Here is an 18,481-nt window from a genome sequence, read left to right on the forward strand (position 1 = left end):
TTGAATAGTGACCTGCCTTTCATAATTTTAAGAGAGAAGCATATTCGTTAATATATACAAGTAGATTTAGAGTAGAGGTCCCGATAGCGTAATATTTAGTGCGTTGGAATTTCATGCTAGCGACTTGGGTTTAATCCTCCTTGTGTGCAAATCTTTTTTTACTTTTTCAGCTCGATTTTACGTCTTCTTTCCGCAATCGGACGGAAGACCTCTCGTTGCTCGCAACGAGTTTCATATCTAGTTCTTATTATTATTATTATTATTATTATTTTTTTTGACAAAATTTTGTGCAGGCGATTTCTCGAAAACTATTCAGTGGTTTTTCATGAAACTTTCACAAAATATGCGTCATAATATGAAGTTGTTACATCCGAAGAGTAATTTGGAAAATTCGCTTCTGGTGCCAAGTTATGGACAATTTCCTGATTTTAAAATGCGATTTTGTCGCGCACTTTTATCGAAAATGGCTAAGGATATGAACTGGAGACTTATTGGAGATGATAGATCATGACTTTGTGGGTTGCAGAATCGCCTTTTCGTGCGTCGTCAGTACTTCCGGTCGTTACGAATTGCAAACTTAAAAAAATCGTATTTTCTAACTTTTTTGTTTTTCAGTATTTTTCATTTTTATTTGGTATGGTAATAGAAGCCCTCCTTATAATGCTTACTATTTAATTTGTTTGAATGTTGATAAATCTAAAGTCTAGATATTTGCATTCAAAAATCTGAAGCGGGTCCAAAATGGCGGCTGTCTCTGTCAAATCCGCCATTTCGCGAGTAGGGGTTTATGGAGGCAGCTGAGCGTTTGATTAAACCATTCTGACATAAGGATACATGAAATGTAAAAAACTACTTCGACTCTCACGTAGTAGTGAAATGGTTGGAGGAGTTACCTCCCGTTACTTGTTTATATTATAATAGATAATCAATGTAAATATTGTAATTAATTGGTCAATTGACTAAAGAATTATACAAGTATTACTGATAAGTGATGTTCTGTTAGAAAATAATAATAGTGTTGCCAAAAGAAAGACAGTCTGTTTTATTTTATCAATATGATATCTGATAACTTGTGATCATTGATTAAATTGAGGTACAAGGGGGCAGTACAGCCAACTGGCTTGTGTCTTCACTTTGGTACAGAAACCAATTGGTTTATCGATCAAATAGGATTGTGCAAAGTTGCCGTAGTCAGTGACTAGTTAAAATGTAGCTGTGTGGCATTAGCTATAGGTTTGTCATTAGGACAGAGAAGCTCTTACAAAGTTAAATCATACTGTGTAAGTATATTGTAGCCACTTGGCTAAAGTTATATAGGCAACTTGGTAAGCAGTTATACACCAGGCAGATGTTAAAGGCTAAATCAAGGGGCACCAGGCAGATAGAATGATGTTGACTTATATAGTCAGTTGTACGAGTATAGTGAGGCAATTATCATATGGCACCAGGCAGGTGCCGGTATTAACTGAAGATATATAATTATACAAAGCACTTAGGTCATTTGATTTAAAGACACCAGGCAGGTGTCATATTATTATCTGTATATATTGCATTCAATCATATCCCCAGTAAAACTCGGTAATCCGAGCACGAACCTACTGACCGCTCAGATCCGACACGTTACAGTAGTACGTTGCAATTGAGTGTCAATCTTAAAACTTAATTTCCGTTTCACTGCTTTAGTGTAACTGGGCTAGATACGATATGTAATGTGTATAATGTGTTACATATACTTTCTTAACGTCAAAATAAAATAAAGGCGCTAAGAATGTTTTATCTTTAAAATTTAATTGATGCTATCATACCTATCTAATAGATCAGTCCAAAGAAAAGGAGCAAATATTTACTCGTGGCGTTTGGCGCGAAATTATGAATGCTTTTTATAATTCTTAGACAGGTGAACTGTTGCAAAAGTACCGTGGTATACACAAGTATATTTAGAGCAGTATTCCCAATAGCTTAATGGTTAGCGTGTTGGGGATATAAAAGTAAAAAAAATGCGCATTCGCGTTGGCGACATGGTTTCAATCCTCCTTGTGACCAAAATTTTGAATTTCTTTTCAGCTCGATTTTACGTGGGTTTCTTTTCCTAAAACGGACGGAAGACCTCTCGTTGCTCGCAACGAGATCGTATATAGTTGCAAGTATGATTTTTTTATGCAGAAATAAAAAAAAAATAAAATGAAAAAATAAAAAAAAAAATTTTACAGTGGAATTACAATGTATTAGTATTGATGTTTCATTTGGTTGCACTTTTGTTTCATTCGTTAAGAAACATGATGAGCTAGGGTAAAGTGCGTTACCCTAGTCCAAGATGGCGACAAGCTCCTACGCTTCAAATTTCCATGAATAAATATCGGCGAAAACTTATGAAAAACCTTACTTTATTTGGCACCAATTTGTTCTGCAGCATCAGTTTTTCTTGCTCAGAAGGAGACTTCATTTAACTCTGCGTAATTAACCAGAAAACACGCCACGAAGTTTTGGCGTAGACTAGGGTAAAGTCGAAGAACTGTTTCTTTACGATTAGGGTAAAGTATTTTCGAGACTAGGGTAAAGTTATTTATTAAACAAACTAAATGTACACAGAACAACTGCTTTATACAATTAATCAAGTTGAGAAAGGGTTTCTGGGAAATATTCAAATATTGTTTCTTTTTAAGGTAGTTTTTTTTCCTGCATAAAAATCATGGAAGCAAACATAATCGCCTAACGTACGTATCTCTATTAAAAAAAGATTATATAAAAGTAAATGTATATAAATAAAACATTTTTAGACAAAGTATTATGATGGACATAGCTGTATCAATATCCACAAAAAATGGATTTGAGTTTGTTTTATTGTTTTTATTTGTTACGTTTTGTTTGACGACATATTGTCAATTAACAATGGTAATTTCCATTCTAATACCGATATGATGCATACTGGTGACTGAGCTTGAGACAAAAGATACCACAGAGTCTAAGACACCTGTTTCATATTTAGATAATTCTTTAACTTTTCTATCGTCAATTTCCCTTACTTGTGCAGCAATATACCTTCATAACCTGCAATCGGAGTTTATGTACTAGTATCTCAGTCGATACGCAAGAGCATGCTCACGTATGAACAATTTCTAAAACGAGGAAAATTATTGACAAACGAGTTGATAAAACAAGAATAATTTCAGCAGTCTCGTTCATTGGCGTCGGAAGCAAATGAAAGGGGGGGGGGGGCTAAGTGATAAAAAGAAAAATAATACCATAAAAAACCTGACAAGCAAAAAAAAAGTCCCAATTACGCAAATCATATTTAGTTAATGGGTGGGGGGGACGGGGGGGGGGGGGGGGGGGGGTAGTGGTTCGGTTCGAACTTTAGTACCAAATTTTTTTTTCCAAACACCACCACTTCCCCATTTTTAACCTATAATGTAACGTGTCTGTGGAAAGTGGGGGGAAGTACGGGGGGATAAACCTACTAAACAATGTTCAATGTCTATACTAAGTATATATTTGGAAAAAAAGCGGGGGGCTAAGCCCCCCTAGCCCCCCCCCCCCTTCCAACGCCTATATATATATATGTCGTTTGATGTCATCATTTCGTAAGTTCTACGGTCGATACAATGATCTTGTCAGGAAATACAATTTAACATTCGGTCAAATGCTGACTGGCGTTTTTCATACTTATTGTTAGTCCATTATTTATATACACTGAATTGACGACGGATTTTCCTGATTTTTCCCGATCATTACAAGGAGCAAACGGCGAGTGTGACCGGTTGGCAGGGGATGCTCACTCCTCCATGGTACCTGATACCACCTCCAATATTTTGTAGGTCCGTGTTTGCTCTGCTCCTATTTTGTAATTGTGTTGTGGACATTTGATCTTAAATACTGTTCGTTCTCTTTATATGTTCCATTTACAAAAGTCATGTCATTAAGTACTCGAAGTCAATACCTCGGCTCCCCTTAAAAACGAACTTTTTATTCGAATAGTTATTAATTAATTAAAGATTTAATACTACTGCTTTTATTTGTGCTGTTTTGATTACTTTTATGTAACTTTAAAGGTGCTTAGACAGAAATTTGATGTAATTGTTTTCTAAATGTCCGCCATAATATTATGACTGATATGCGATAACAAACCGTCGGGGTTTCGCGCAGACCATCGGACTTTGGTGTCATCATCGTACTTAGGGGTTTTACTATATGTTACTATAGCATTTCACACGGAACTATAATTTTAAAAAACTTACTCTATAAATCTGGAAATTATTGAAGCTAAGAATTTCGGGTTGCGCTTAATTGATAATTGATACATCCTTGCAAAGCAAATTTTATCCTTATTAATACATGTACTTATGAGAAGTGAAAAAATTGTTGTGTTTTAATAAAATATATTCAAATTAGACTAGAAATGTGGGAAAGCAAAACCAACTCACCAGTATTATCAGTCCGTATATACTCAGTGATGTGTACAGAGTTGAATACAGTAAAACGTCAACATTAGCAAAATCTTCGTGCACTTTTTACAAAAACAGAAACGTTTCACAGGTGTTCAACTTGTCAGAGAAACACCTTTAAAGAAATACTTTATATAAAGAAATTATAAGAATCAGAACCCCGAATATAGATTTATTTTCTCTCTCGAAGAAATGCTTTGCCAGTTACCTTAGTAGATACAGCAATGATTTTTCGCATCGTTTCTAGATCATAGATCCAGTGTAAGAATACTACAAAAACTCCATTTCTGGCCATTATGCACACGTTAATACAATAAATAAATACCCCCCCCCCTTTTTTTATCATTTTTAAATAGTTGATGTTTGAAAACATTTTCGCCGCAACTAAATGTAAAGAGTGTTGTTTTTCCTACTCATTTAGTTATATTATATCCATAAATTGGATCATAAACTAACTGCAAGAAGTAGTAATTCGCCATTGGAATTTGCTCTCGGTTCAGTTTAAAATCAAAATTTTTTCGTTTATTAATGCTTTGTGCAATGATTTTATGAAAAGGTCCAGAGTGTGTTTTGAGTCTGCTCAATGAAAAAGGTAGGATAACGAATAGTGATCTATCACTGAAAACCACACACAATAAAAATCTGTGGTCAGGGTATAAAACACGGACCTCTGGCAAATACAGAAGAAGGATCAGCTGCCTAGAAGGAGTAAACATCCCTCGAAATAGGATGTTTAGGTCCTAAAACAAGGAAAATGATATTTTACACGCACTTTACCCTAGTCACCAAAAAATATCAGAATATCTTTACCCTAATCAAAAATTTACTTTACCCTAATCATGCTCAAATTTTGTATTCGCAATCTGGCTTTAACCAGCCAATGTCATGCCGCCTTTTTGCGAAAGTTGTGTTCTTCTGTACGAAATAATTCAATTTTAACAACAAAATTTATAATACAAGTCTGTATATCGCTGAAACTAAGTGCAAAATGATCGAAGCGTAGAAGCTTGTCGCCATCTTGGACTAGGTTAACGCACTTTACCCTAGTCCGTTTCTAACAGTGAATACTGTATACAGGGAAATTTTCGCCCCTGTTTTATTTTGACCCTTTCGCCCTCTCCTTGGTGGGGCGAATTTAAAACGGGGCGAATTCAAATTACACCTCATGATTTCTTTGACTGCCGGCGAATTTATTTTTAACAGGGCAAAATTATTCACAAGTTCAAAAGGGCGAAAATAACACGGGGCGAAAATAACCCTGTATACAATAGTCTATTCTATTGCCGCTCCGAAATTTTTAACAAGAATGCATGCATGTGCAATATGAACAAACAGACGTTCTCCCAGCAGTTCATAGTCCTGATACTGAGTGACCTGTTTGATATGAGTGAAATTGCAGCCGTAGAACTCCTAATGGCAGGTGATTTATCAGTTGCAGGGTTGTCCCTAAAGCTTGAATATCAGCTTGGGGGCATTAAAAAAGAAGAGGGGAATGGGTAGGATATCTTCCCTTACAGGGGTCGAGGGGGGAATAGGTATTGCCCCTGAAACTTTTTTGAATTTAACAAAAAATTAAAAATTTCCAAAACAACAAGTCGTACCAGATTAGCCAGGGGAATTCCCTGGCCCCGGGGTCATCTGGACAACCTTGGCATTAAATGTTTCCAATTAAAGTAGGCAGGGGTGTAGCAACCTTATACTGTAGGAAATGTTAATTAAAAGCCTGGTCCCCCCACCCCCCACCCACGTTAAGTGATGGATTGCAGGTTTATTTCCCGGTTTAATCTTGGAGAAAATTTATAATGAATAAATTATTTTTCTTAGTTTTCCCCAATAAAGTGTAAGTTGACATTAAAAGTAATTAGAAAGTGAATGTTAAGGCAGTATGTGCTAGATTGAACTTCGACTTTTGATATATTTGTGTTAGCATGATTAGGTATGTGTAGTGTTTGACATAATGTATAGTATATATGCATTGCATTATTTCATTTAAAATAAATAATGAGAAAATTTAGAGAAACATACAAGTACGTGTACAGAGGTAAATGGACTGTAATCACAAGTGACTTTTGACCTTAGTACAGGTGAGAGACAGCAGGCTGAGTTCCCCGGGTTGACCAGAGGCCTGGTGGTGATACTGCTGTACTATGAAGGACAGAAGAGTCTGGTTAACTCCCTTCCTACCCTTCTCCAGTCAAGGGAGGGGAGGATGTGGACCATGGAGTTGACCCTTGACCTCTCCAGCATGGTGAATCAATACACAGTCAGATCAACTGATTCAGAAAGATCGACTCATTAACATAAAGTACACTTTACTTGGTAACAGCTGTATTAACATTTTTAACTGGTATATTGACTCGATTGGGTGGATTTTTAACCAATATTTATACTTTTAAAATATCAGTGTATCTGAGTTATTCCAAGTCAGGCCATTCCAAGTTTTTTCTCTGTGTAGCGTCCACTCATTTTTCAAAAACCTACCTACCTATTCGCAAAAAAACACACAAGCCAAAACATAAAACACTGAGGCTTTAAAGTCATAAAAAGGACGCCCTTCAAATGATTGATCTAACTAAACTGCAATCTAATTAAAATTAGATGTTAGATCCGCTCGCATACTCGCTACACTAACATCTAACAACATCCCATTGAGGGTCACGTCAGAGGTCAATTTCTATCAACCAATCAGATCGTAGCCTGCAAAATCCTCAAATATTGTTGAAGCCAATAAGTCTAGAGCTGTTTCGAATTTGACCTCTGACGTGACCCTCTATGGGATGTTGTTAGATGTCAGTGTAGCGAGTATGCGAGCGGATCTAACATTTAATTTTAATCAGATTGACTAAACTGCTAACACAAATATATATCAAGAATAATTAAGACACAATGCGGTAGGAAAACTCGGCAGGAGTTAGTCAAGACTTGAAGGGAGGGTGTTGAGGGTATGAATATTGCCGTTTTTGTCTTAGACAACCTTTTATTGATTGGATAAAGGATTTAGTTTATGTTGTAAAAGTTAGAATGCCCATGTCACAAAAATGTATTTCTCAGCTTGAAGTGACTTTAAAAGTGTATGCTCAATTTGAAGCCATTTTTGGAGGAAAAATTCTAACGGTTCATAAAGAGTAAACTGCCTCAAGTTATGTATTAATTAGGTATAACATAGGTTAAAATATTTTAGCTTCATTCTTCATATATCATAAAATCTTACTATCAAGTCCTGCTTGAATTTTCAGATAGGAGATTTATACAGGACTGACCCCCTGGGTCTGAGACTGTCTGTAGAGTGCTGGTGTCCCCAGGGTAACTACGGACCTCACGAAACAATGTACAATGTCAGACCCCCACAGAGACAGGTATATATTGAATAACATCTATAAAACAAAAATAATCTACTATTAAGTTTAAGAAAACACAGGGACCTTCTGCCCCCCTCCCTCTACGTACCCAGTACATCCAGATGTTGATTGGTCTGTTTTATATTACAGGTGTCGCTGTATAAGTTTGTCTGTCTGGCGGGGGACCTTCATCGTCGGAAACCCACGGGTGATCTCGTCTTTTACTTATCAGTAAAAGACGAGATCACCCGTGGGTTTCCGACGATGGGGGACCTTCTGCCCCCTCCCTCTACGTACCCTACATACAGATGCTGATTGGTCTGTTTTACATTACAGGTGTCGCTGTATAAGTTTGTCCGTCTGGCGGGGGACCTCCTGCCCCCTCCCTCTACGTACCCTACATCCAGATGTTGATTGGTCTGAGCAGTAACCCACAGTCTGCCCACTATTGCTTTGACCTTCTAAAGGTCAATGGAATGGGATCAGGTTAGAATTTCTAATAGCTTCAGTGAAATTGTGTATCTAAAGAAGTTCTAATGGCAGATGTCTTTATGTAATGTTAATAGTGCTTTAATTTGGAAAGGCAACAGGTAGGGAGCTTGGATAGCTTCAGTGAAATTGTGTATCTAAAATTGTTCTAAAGACAGATGTCTTTGTGTGCTGTCAAACGGTCTAACCTTTAGTCACAGATGTAAAAAGACAATTTAAAAGTTTTAGAGCGTGATAGATTCCAGCAAGCACGACTAAGCTTTCTTGATTTACCATATGAATCTGTTCCTTATACAACAGAAGTTTTGTATCTTAATTGAATACCTTGGATATGTCAAAGTGATTAAAAGTCCCATTACCTTTTTCTTTAAGTATTTTATCATTGATATAATCTCAAAAAATTTTCTTGCTCTAAAAAATTAACATGGTATGCCTGAACTTGTCTAATATATGAGTATCTTTTACACTAGGGGGCCCAGCCTGAGTGAGTGCCGTTTCTTGGCAGCACATTTTCTTGTCACTGAATCAGTACTAGGCCAGTTTGCGCCGGGAGGTTACTAGCAGTGCTGACATGTCTCACATGGGACTGCGAGGTCCCCACCCCCAGGGAATCACCCCACAGGAACTAGAGGGGCTGGTCGTCATCCTGAAACTGTGTCATGTGGTGTCTGAATATGTGAGTACATTTGTCAATCATCAGATAAAGAAAATAATTATACTATAATAGCCAAGGGTTTTGATGTGATCAACCCATAATTCATTGTAGTTTGTTATTAAGGCATGATAATAATGGGTCTGTTATTATTTTTAAGTTGTATTGAATAATGAGTTTATATCAATTTTAATATTCCTGAATCAAAGCATAGGAAGTAATAAAAATTTTTAAAAGGGGGATCTAATTTCGAAATCTGCATAAATGGCAGATTACTCATAATCTAACACCAAAAAAATTTGACATCTTATATTACAGAATGAAAACTGCCGCGTGGCGTTCTGTGAGAACCAGCAGTGGGAGGTAGCCGTGCTGAAATTATTTGCTCTGGTGACCTGTAGTATATCCCCCTTGACCTTAAAGCCGAGATCTTCAGGATGCTGGCAGCATTTACTAAGACACCGGACGTGGCAGCCAGTCTATGGCAATTACACTGGAGGCCTCACAGGTAACCACTGAAATGCTGCTCTATAATATCTTTATTGATGTTACGTGTATTTATTGCATTGACATGCACCTCTCCTCTCGTTTTCCCTATAATGTACTGTATGCACATGTATGTGGGTTTACTAGATTAATTTTTTAATAATTTGTTTTAAAGACCCTGACCACAGTACTGAGCAGCAGTTTCTCTCAGAGTGGAATTGAGGTAAATGTTAATTTGTTTTCTCAGGTTATAAATACCGTATATACTCGCCTATAAGTCGGTTTTTTGGGAGTTAAAATTTGGTCCAAAACTCTATGTCCGACTTATAGGCGAGATATAAAAAAGACTGGTATTATAGAAGGTCAATCTTTCTAAAATGAACTTCTAAAATACAACCGACTTATAGGCGAGTATATACGGTAATCTCTGTTCTTTTTTATAATTCTCCAGCCTAAAAAGAACAGAACTACCAATCTTGCTGTACACATAGAAATTTATCTAGAGACCAATAAACTTGTAATTTCATATTGAGTCCCTCATGCTTGTAAGAGTTATGTACCTTTGATGTCGGTTTTTCCCTATAGGTGGAGCTGGAGGAGGTGGAGACCCAAGCGGAGGAATTTCCCATGACGCGAGCTTTTCTGTCCTTACTGGACTCCCTCACTGACATTCCTGTTCCCCCAGGCCTATGGGCTGCTCTCAGGGCCCCAGGATTTCAACCCTTCCTCAAGTTTGTCAAGAATGTTTGAGAAGTTTTAACGCCAGCAGTTACAAGAATCCATCCGAAAAGGTTGGATATAAGATTTTTTAAAATGTTTTTTCAATCTTGTTGATAAATACATACACTGTACTACCATCAAGTAAAAAAAGATTACAGCTGGAAATGAACAATACACAGACAAAAAAGGTAGAATTAAAGAGATTGAAACAATAAATTTTTTATTAGCTCTACTGGTCACAGACCAGAAGAGCTTATGTGATAGTATGGTGTCTGTCGTCTGTCTAGCTGTCCGTCTGTCTGTAAACATTTTTTCAAAACGCTACTCCTCCTACAGTTTTGGTCTGATGCTAATATAACTTGGCACACAAGTAGACTACACTAAGATACATAAGATAGAGCATTGGTTTTTATTTCGATGAACAGCGCTGCAATTGTTACTTAAAATAGAAATGTCTTTTGTTATATCCTTTGTTATAAGTACAAACCAGTAGAGCTACAGTCTTGACAGAGACTTCTGGTTTTAAAATTGTATCTGTCATTTGCATTGATATTAAATGAAAATTTGGTTATTATGTGTGATTTATTGCCAAAGGTAATTGAGTTGCAAGTGACTGTTTAAGAATCCCTTGTATACAACTGCAGGATTGATTTCTTTCAAGTAAATGTAAAGCTTTAATTACAGTGGAAGCTGTCCAGTGACTGTCTAAGGATCCTGTGTAAGCTCCTGTGGGAGTATGAGGTGGTGGGAGGTGACCTTGGGGAGGAGCTTGTCGAGGTACAGATGGGGGCGTGGTGCCCGCTAACAAGTCCCCGGGGTACATCCTGATGCTACACCTACTAAAGGACTCCCACTTCCTGTCCACGGTGAGATTCATATATTTTCCTGCTTAAATGGATATCTTTATTGAGAATTTTTTTTTAAATTGGGATGGGAGATGGAGACATATGTACTTTGTTTTGTTAAGAATTGAAGTTACATAATTATTTCAGGTGTTGAAAATACTGGCCGGGATGACAGTGTCCGACAACTTGAAACATAACAAGCTAGCTCTATACCAGGTAAAAAGTGACTAAAGAAATTCAGGTGTTTTTATTTGTGTTGTAAAGTGTTTAAATTTGTTTAGTTGATTAAACTGGCTAATGTTCAATAAGTTAATTTGATTGGATGGATGGACTAGATAATGTTATGTGAGGTAATTTGATTGGTTGATATTACTGGCCAATGCTAGGTGAGTAGGAGAATTAATTTGATTGGTTGATTGTATTGACTGATGCTAAGAGAGTTAATTTGATTGGTTGATCTGTACAGGATAGGAGGCCCTGGAGTCTGCCAGTCTGCTGTGTTTACAGCTGATAGAGACGAGTCTGGAGAAGTCGGGGACGTTCCTGGACGCGTGTTGTGAGACGAGAGCCTCTGCCATGGTGTCCGCCATGGATTGTCTTCTCCTGAGTATTAATCCACGCAGCGGGAAAGCCGACCACCTCGTCAATGTCACAAAGTAGGTCAATAAAAGTAACAAAAATAACAAGCAAAACATTTATTTTATTTGAATAATATGAAAGTTTTATTGCTGTATACATTGCTTTTAGTCATTCAAGTCTTATAAAAAATGGAAAGTTGTAAGAAACATTAATTTTATCATCCTATATTGTGTGATCATGGTCACAATTGGTGTTTTATAATCTTGTAGGTTTATACAGTTCAGCATTCCTCTTCCTGAGCATGCCCAGTCAGCGATGAAGATCCTGTATCGAGTGTGTCACTCGGCTCCCGTCCAAGTGGCCCTCGTCAATCTGTTCACATCAAATCAGGTAACAGTATAATTTGATTAAGACACCAAGATGAACATTTTTTAAAGCTCTGAATTCTCCTTGAACTGAGAATTATTTCCAGTCTGGTTGACACTGAAAAAGATGTTACATAATATACTGTGTCTAGTTCCAGAATTAGATAATTGGGTACCCTAGATTGTTATTAGGGTTCTTTAGAAATCTTATGCCATGTAATTCTTGGTTTACATTATTGTATCACATAAAATTCTTTATTCCAGACCTTTCACATGGAGCTGCTCCATGGATTTGTGGAAAGTCTGGAAGTGGAGGAACCAGAACAAATAGTGGAGAAGACAATCCACTTACCAGAGGGAGAGGGTAGGTACTTATTAATGTGTGGAGAGAGAGAGAGAATCCAGTTACCTGAGGAGGAGGGTATGTTAAAATTGTGTGGAGAGAGAGAGAGAGAGACAAGGGTATGTACTCAGTAGTGTGGAGAGAGAGAGATATAGAATCCACTTACCAGAGGGAGAGGGTATGTACTCAGTAGTGTGGAGAGAGAGAAAGAGAGAAAGATAATTCACCTACCAGAGGGAAAGGGTATGTACTCAGAAGTGTGGAGAAAGAAAGAAAAATAGAGAGAGAGAGAGAAAGAAAGATAGAGAAACAGAGAGAAAATTCACTTGCCAGAGGGAGAGGGTATGTACTCTGTAGTGTGAAGAGAGAGAGAAAATTCACTTATCTGAGGAAGAGGGTATGTACTCAGTAGTGTGGAAAGAGAGAGAGAAAGAAAGAGAGAGAGAGAATCCACCTACCTGAGGAAGAGGGTAACTAGGGTCCCATGGAGAAGTGAAAGGGAGAATGATCTGATATACCAGAGGAAGACAGTATCTAGGGACTCAGTACAGAAGTGGAGAAACTAGGGTCTCACAGAGAAGGCTGGGGTTGTATTGTTCAGAGAAAAAATGATCAAAATGGTTTCAACAGTGATGTGTAAAAAAGGGGGCATTGACCTAGCTGATAAATCTGAGGAAGATGGTAACTAGGAATCCCAACAGTGTGGATTGATTTCATATATTTTCGTTTCCCATTTTGTTTAAACAATACTGTATACCATATAAGTAGAAATTTTAGCGAAAATTTAATTTTGGCATTGTTAGTGAGGCTGCTGAGATCGCTAAAATTACATATCGCTAAAAATTTATTGTGTATTATTTGTAATAGGTTCTTCAATCAACATTTTTAAATCGCTAAAATTACATCCAACTAAAAATAAAATACCAGTTTTTCAGAACAAATCGCTTAATTTGCGTCTCACTAAAATTTCCACATACAATATTTACAGTTAATCCCGGCCCCCTCTCTTTTTTAACTTGGGCAAATTTGAAATAACATTTTATCATAAGCAGAACTGTATCTTTGTGAAAATCAAATCAAATTGTTTTCAGGAGCGATAGTGTGAAAAAGATGTAAACAGAAATATTCCTGCATATAGTTGATGCTAAAAGAATTGCACTTTTCTTTCTCAGATATTTAATAATGTAAACGTTAACACAAATATAATATTTTAAATTTCTGAGCAGTTCAAAGAATGCCATTATAATGTCACTTTAATAGTCTGATTAGTTTTATAACAGATGATTCCAGAGAGATTGGTCATACCATTATAAAGTCACTCTAATAATGATTAGCTTTATTGTAACAGATGATTCCCGTGAGATTGGCCACGTCCGTAACTCCACCAGACAGTACCTACTTCAGGACTCCTACTGAGATCTCTAGACCAACCTTCACCAAACTTGACACACCTGCTGCTGGGCTTTGACATTAGGAAGTCTGTTAGCAGGACTCTGCTGCAGGACCCAGGTGAGCTGAGAAAAGAAGCTTTGTCTAAATTTTACTTCAAGATGCAAAAGATTCTTAGATCTACCATTGAAAATTTTGCACATCCACAAATTTATTTTGAATTTCTAAAACCAGGTATCCTTGGGTCCCCTAAGACCTGTCTACATGCGGTCCTGTCCCTGTTAGAGAGGGGGGTGGGGACACACTCCGGCCCCATCTGCCTGAGGGACACTCCACGACTGTCTGAGCTGGCCTACAAACTCATTTACTGTGGAATCACAAATTTTCGTGGGGGTTAATTTTAGTTGTTTTCGTGGTATGACAAGACCCACGAATTCATGTCCACAACGAAATGTAAAATTTCACACACATAAGTACTCATTAATTCTTGATCCACGAAATAAAATCCCCACGAACCAAGAAATTTTCCTCAAACCACGAAAATTTGACCCCACGAAAATATGTGATTTTACAGTACCTCCTGGCTGCCAACAAGGAGATGTCGACGCCCACTTTACGATATTTATGTACAACCAGGGATTTCCTGTATAGACAGCTCAAGCATCTACCTTTCACTCAACAGTTTCATAGCAAGTTCAAATTAATTCAGAATTTCTCTATATCATAAAAAATGTTTTTAAAAATTTAGATTATTTCATTTATTAAAGAGTTGTTTCAGTGATATACTTGCATGTAATACATATACATTTTAATGTGTGCAGAGAAGCTAAGTCAAACCTGATATTATCATATTTGTGACTGTTTCTTTTTAGAATGCCCTGTAATGATTTCTCAGTCCTGGTTGCTGAAGCTGATTGCCATTGAACTGCGACTGACTGCACTGAACCGTCAAGGGTCACACACAATGAGGTTAATTAATAAAAGCCCTGCTGGATGATGGGTCAGAAGGTCAATCAGGTAAGTTCAAGTTCAAAGGTCACACACGCTTAGGTTAATGAAAGCCCTGCTGGACGATGGATCAGAAGGTCAAACAGGTAAGGTCAAGTTCAAAGGTCACACGTAAAAGCTGAGGTTAATGAATGTCTTGATCCATGTGTATTAAGGGGTTAGAATGGTAAGGTGAAGTTTAAAAACAATAAATCAAAATGATCTGATTTGCTAAAGAAAGTAATAGATATGATTCTCACAGTGTTACAGCCAGCATAAGGAGATGAAGCTGACCTGATGTATGACAGATTTACAGAGCAGAGTCTACAGACATCTTATCTGTCTCAGACAGCCAGGCTGTTCAGAAGTAAGCAAAGAAAAATTAACATTAAAAACTAGATCTTTTTGTCGTTCAACAAAAACGGAGGGCTTTTCGATCCCTTTAATAAAATAAAGAATCTTGAAAAGAAAAACCAATATTAAACAGAAAAAAACCCTCATATAATACATTTATATCGCAAAAGTTCTTTTGAGATCAACACTTATTTTGAAACATAATAATTCTCTTTATATATCAGTGTCTACTCAAAGAGACATAACTCTTTCGTGATTATTAAACACATACATGAATGTACTGTTTTTCAATCCACTAAAACTCCTCTAAGGGGTCAAAAAGTGACCCCACGGCCCATAATTTTTAAACTGTACTCTTTATGCTTGATGTAATACGAAAACTAGTTTGAAGATTGGTTGAGAATTAAAAACGTTACAGAGAAAAAACCGTTTTCTGCACTGACCCCGAAAACCCCTTCAGTTTTTAGGGATTTTTATTTTCATGACCTTTCCACCTGGAGACAATGCTAGAGTCAATATTCATATGAAATTTTACAACAATTGCTTGCAATTGCCCACCTCTTCAGATAATGGAACAATCGTGATTTCAAATTTAACATAGAAATCTCCATAGGCAATTTTAAGAAACTCATAAAACCATACCAAAATTGCAAGATAGCAAACATTCAGGCAAAGAGAGATAACTCTTGCACTAAAACCTTTTAAAATACTTAAAAATTCAATATTTCAGGTCTCTAAATCTCCCATAAGGGGTCAAAAAGTGACCCCACGGACCATAATTTTTAGATTGTACTTTTTATGCTTAAGTCAAATCTGAAAACTATTTGAAAATTCATTGAGAAATAAAAAAGTTACAGGCAAAGGTCTGTTTTTAATGTTTGCCCCTTTAAATCCCTAAATTTTCTGATTTTCATTTTCCGAGTAGTTTCAGGAAGGAACATTATCAAGGTCATTCTAAACCTAAAATTTCACAAAAATATTTTCATTACTTTGAGAGAAAACTTGCCATGCGTGATCTCAAATTAACATAGAATTCCCATAGACAATTTTCAAAGTCTATAAAACCGGAAGTTCTGCTTTGATTGGTGTGAAACTTACAGGATATGCTCTACTAAATAGTTCTAACATATTGCTATGCTCAAAATAATTTTTGTAATGTAATTGTGACTTTAAAAAATTTCATCCCCCCTTTTTCAATGTTTGAAATCTTATATCTCGAAAAGTATCTGTAGCCAAAACTTGAGTACACGCACTTATTTATTGCATAAGGTCTCTAGAATTCATATCTCAAATTTGGGAGTCTAGACATTAAGATTTAAAATGTTATTGGCTTCTTTAATAATTTTAGTTTTCCTTCAGTAGAAACCGGAAATGACGTAGCCAGTAAACCAAAACATTACACGCAAGACACATTTGCATTTTCTTTAAGATGGTCATAAAATATTATGTACATCTTAAAAGGTTATTCTTAAATCTTTGACAGAAAAGTGTTCAGAATAATAATAATAAACTAGATACTCTTGTTGCTACAGCAACAAATAAGGTCTTCCGTTCTTCTCTATTTATCTGTAAGAAGGATATTTTTCTATTTAAAAAAAATAAAGGACAAAATGCAAAAAAAAAAAAGAAAAAAAAGAAGAATCCTCAATCTAGGTTCGATCCCAAAACCATTAGAATGAAAGTCGGACACGCTAACCACTGAACCATCGAGTTCGACAACAAAAAAGGTTTTTTGTAAACTTATCATTTTAAGGTTGAAGGAAGTAGTTTCGTAGTACTCATTCTTTGAAATATATATATGGGATAGTATGATACTTAACTTATAAAGTTTTTCTCTCACAACCGGAAGTTGCTGTTTTTGTTTCTTTTGGGACGGACATATATCGGAACAACAATTAAGATGCAATAGTGTAATGGCAAGAAGTATTCCTAAAAGAAAAGTTAAAATTCATGATTTCTTTGATCACTTCCTGTGACGACTGGAAGTGACGGCAGACAATCTTATCTTAATTATTTTTGCCAACTCATCAAGATTAACCACTTTATTAAGTTTGGTGTCTTAATCTCTCAACGTTTACGAGATATAGCTATGATAACTTCTCATTTTGAGGACAGGAAATCATGTGACCGGAAGTGAGTTTTACAAAAAATTTCTTGACGTTAATGTAGACATGCAGTTGCAGTCTGAATAGCATATCCAAAAATCATTACAAATACTTTATAAATAAATGATATTTATTGGAAAGAAAAATACTGAAATAATGTAGTTTCCCTCTTTTAACCGGAAGTTGTCTCTTTTTGTTTCCAGTGGTACTGAAATAATTGAAAACAGCAAATAAGATGCTCTAATGTGAGGCCAAAACAGATTCATAAAAGAAAAGTTGAAAATTTCGATTTTTTGGATCACTTCCTGTGACGACCGGAAGTGACGGCTGACGATCTTAGCACCACTGATTTTGCCTACTCCTCAAGATCTATCTTTCCTATAAGTTTTGTGTCTAAATCTTTTACCGTTTACGAGATTATAGCTATGATAACTTCTCATTTTGAGGACAGGAAATCATGCGACCGGAAGTGAATTTTACAAAGATATTTGACGTTACTGTAGACATTTGCAGTCTGAATAACCTATCAAGAAATGATTAAAAATACTTCATCCATAAAAAATATTTATGGGAAAGAAAAATAATGAAAATATGCAGTTTTTCTCTTATAACCGGAAGTTGTCGTTTTTGTTTCCGGTGGGACGGACATATTTCGAAAGTACAAATAAGATGCTATTATGTGATGCAAAAAAGTTTCAAAAAAGAAAAATTTGAAAATTTCGATTTCTTTGATCACTTCCTGTGACGACCCGAAGTGACAGCGGACAATCTTAACCCAATTGGTTTTGCCTACTTATCAAGATCTATTACTCATATAAGTTTGGTGTCTTAATCTCTTACCGTTTCTGAGATATGACTCGGACAAAACATTTTTGAAAAAAGCGGAAATCGGACATATCTGACGACCGGAAGTGAATTTTGAAAAACTGAAAACTGCATTTGAAAGATATTTTAATTCTCTATTATATCTGAAAATTTCATGAGAATCTGTCAAGTCATCTCTGAGAATACATAAAAAAAGAAATCTCAAAAGGGGGAAAAAAAATAATTAAAAAAACAGTAGAATCACTATAAGGTCTTCCGTCTGAAACGGAAGACCTTAAAAACAGTAGAATCACTATAAGGTCTTCCGTCTGAAACGGAAGACCTTAAAAAGACGAAAACAATAGGTCTTTTCGACAAAAGTCAAAAAGCCCTAATTATCACACCGATCTTCTTTTGCTCATAAAATCTTGTTCAGACTTTGTTTTCCTTTTTCAGCACGCCAAGTGCGCAGGATGTTGCTAGGACTTTTCACAGCGTTACCTTCCTACAATGAAGTTGAGTTTTTTGAATTGTTGATGATTGAACAAGCAATCAAAAGTGTAGAGACTCAGACTGAACAGGA

General features: G+C 36.3%; 1 pseudogene; it reads left to right on the forward strand.

The window, feature by feature from the left end:
• The first annotated feature begins 7,463 nt into the window (after positions 1-7,463).
• Positions 7,464-14,218, forward strand: LOC134257324 (nuclear pore complex protein Nup205-like; annotated as a pseudogene).
• The last annotated feature ends 4,263 nt before the right edge of the window (positions 14,219-18,481 follow it).

The sequence above is a fragment of the Saccostrea cucullata genome, unplaced genomic scaffold (genome assembly GCF_032062105.1).
Source record: "Saccostrea cucullata isolate Sc308-1 unplaced genomic scaffold, CSIRO_AGI_Scuc_v1 ctg3927, whole genome shotgun sequence".
NCBI lineage: Eukaryota > Metazoa > Mollusca > Bivalvia > Ostreida > Ostreidae > Saccostrea > Saccostrea cuccullata.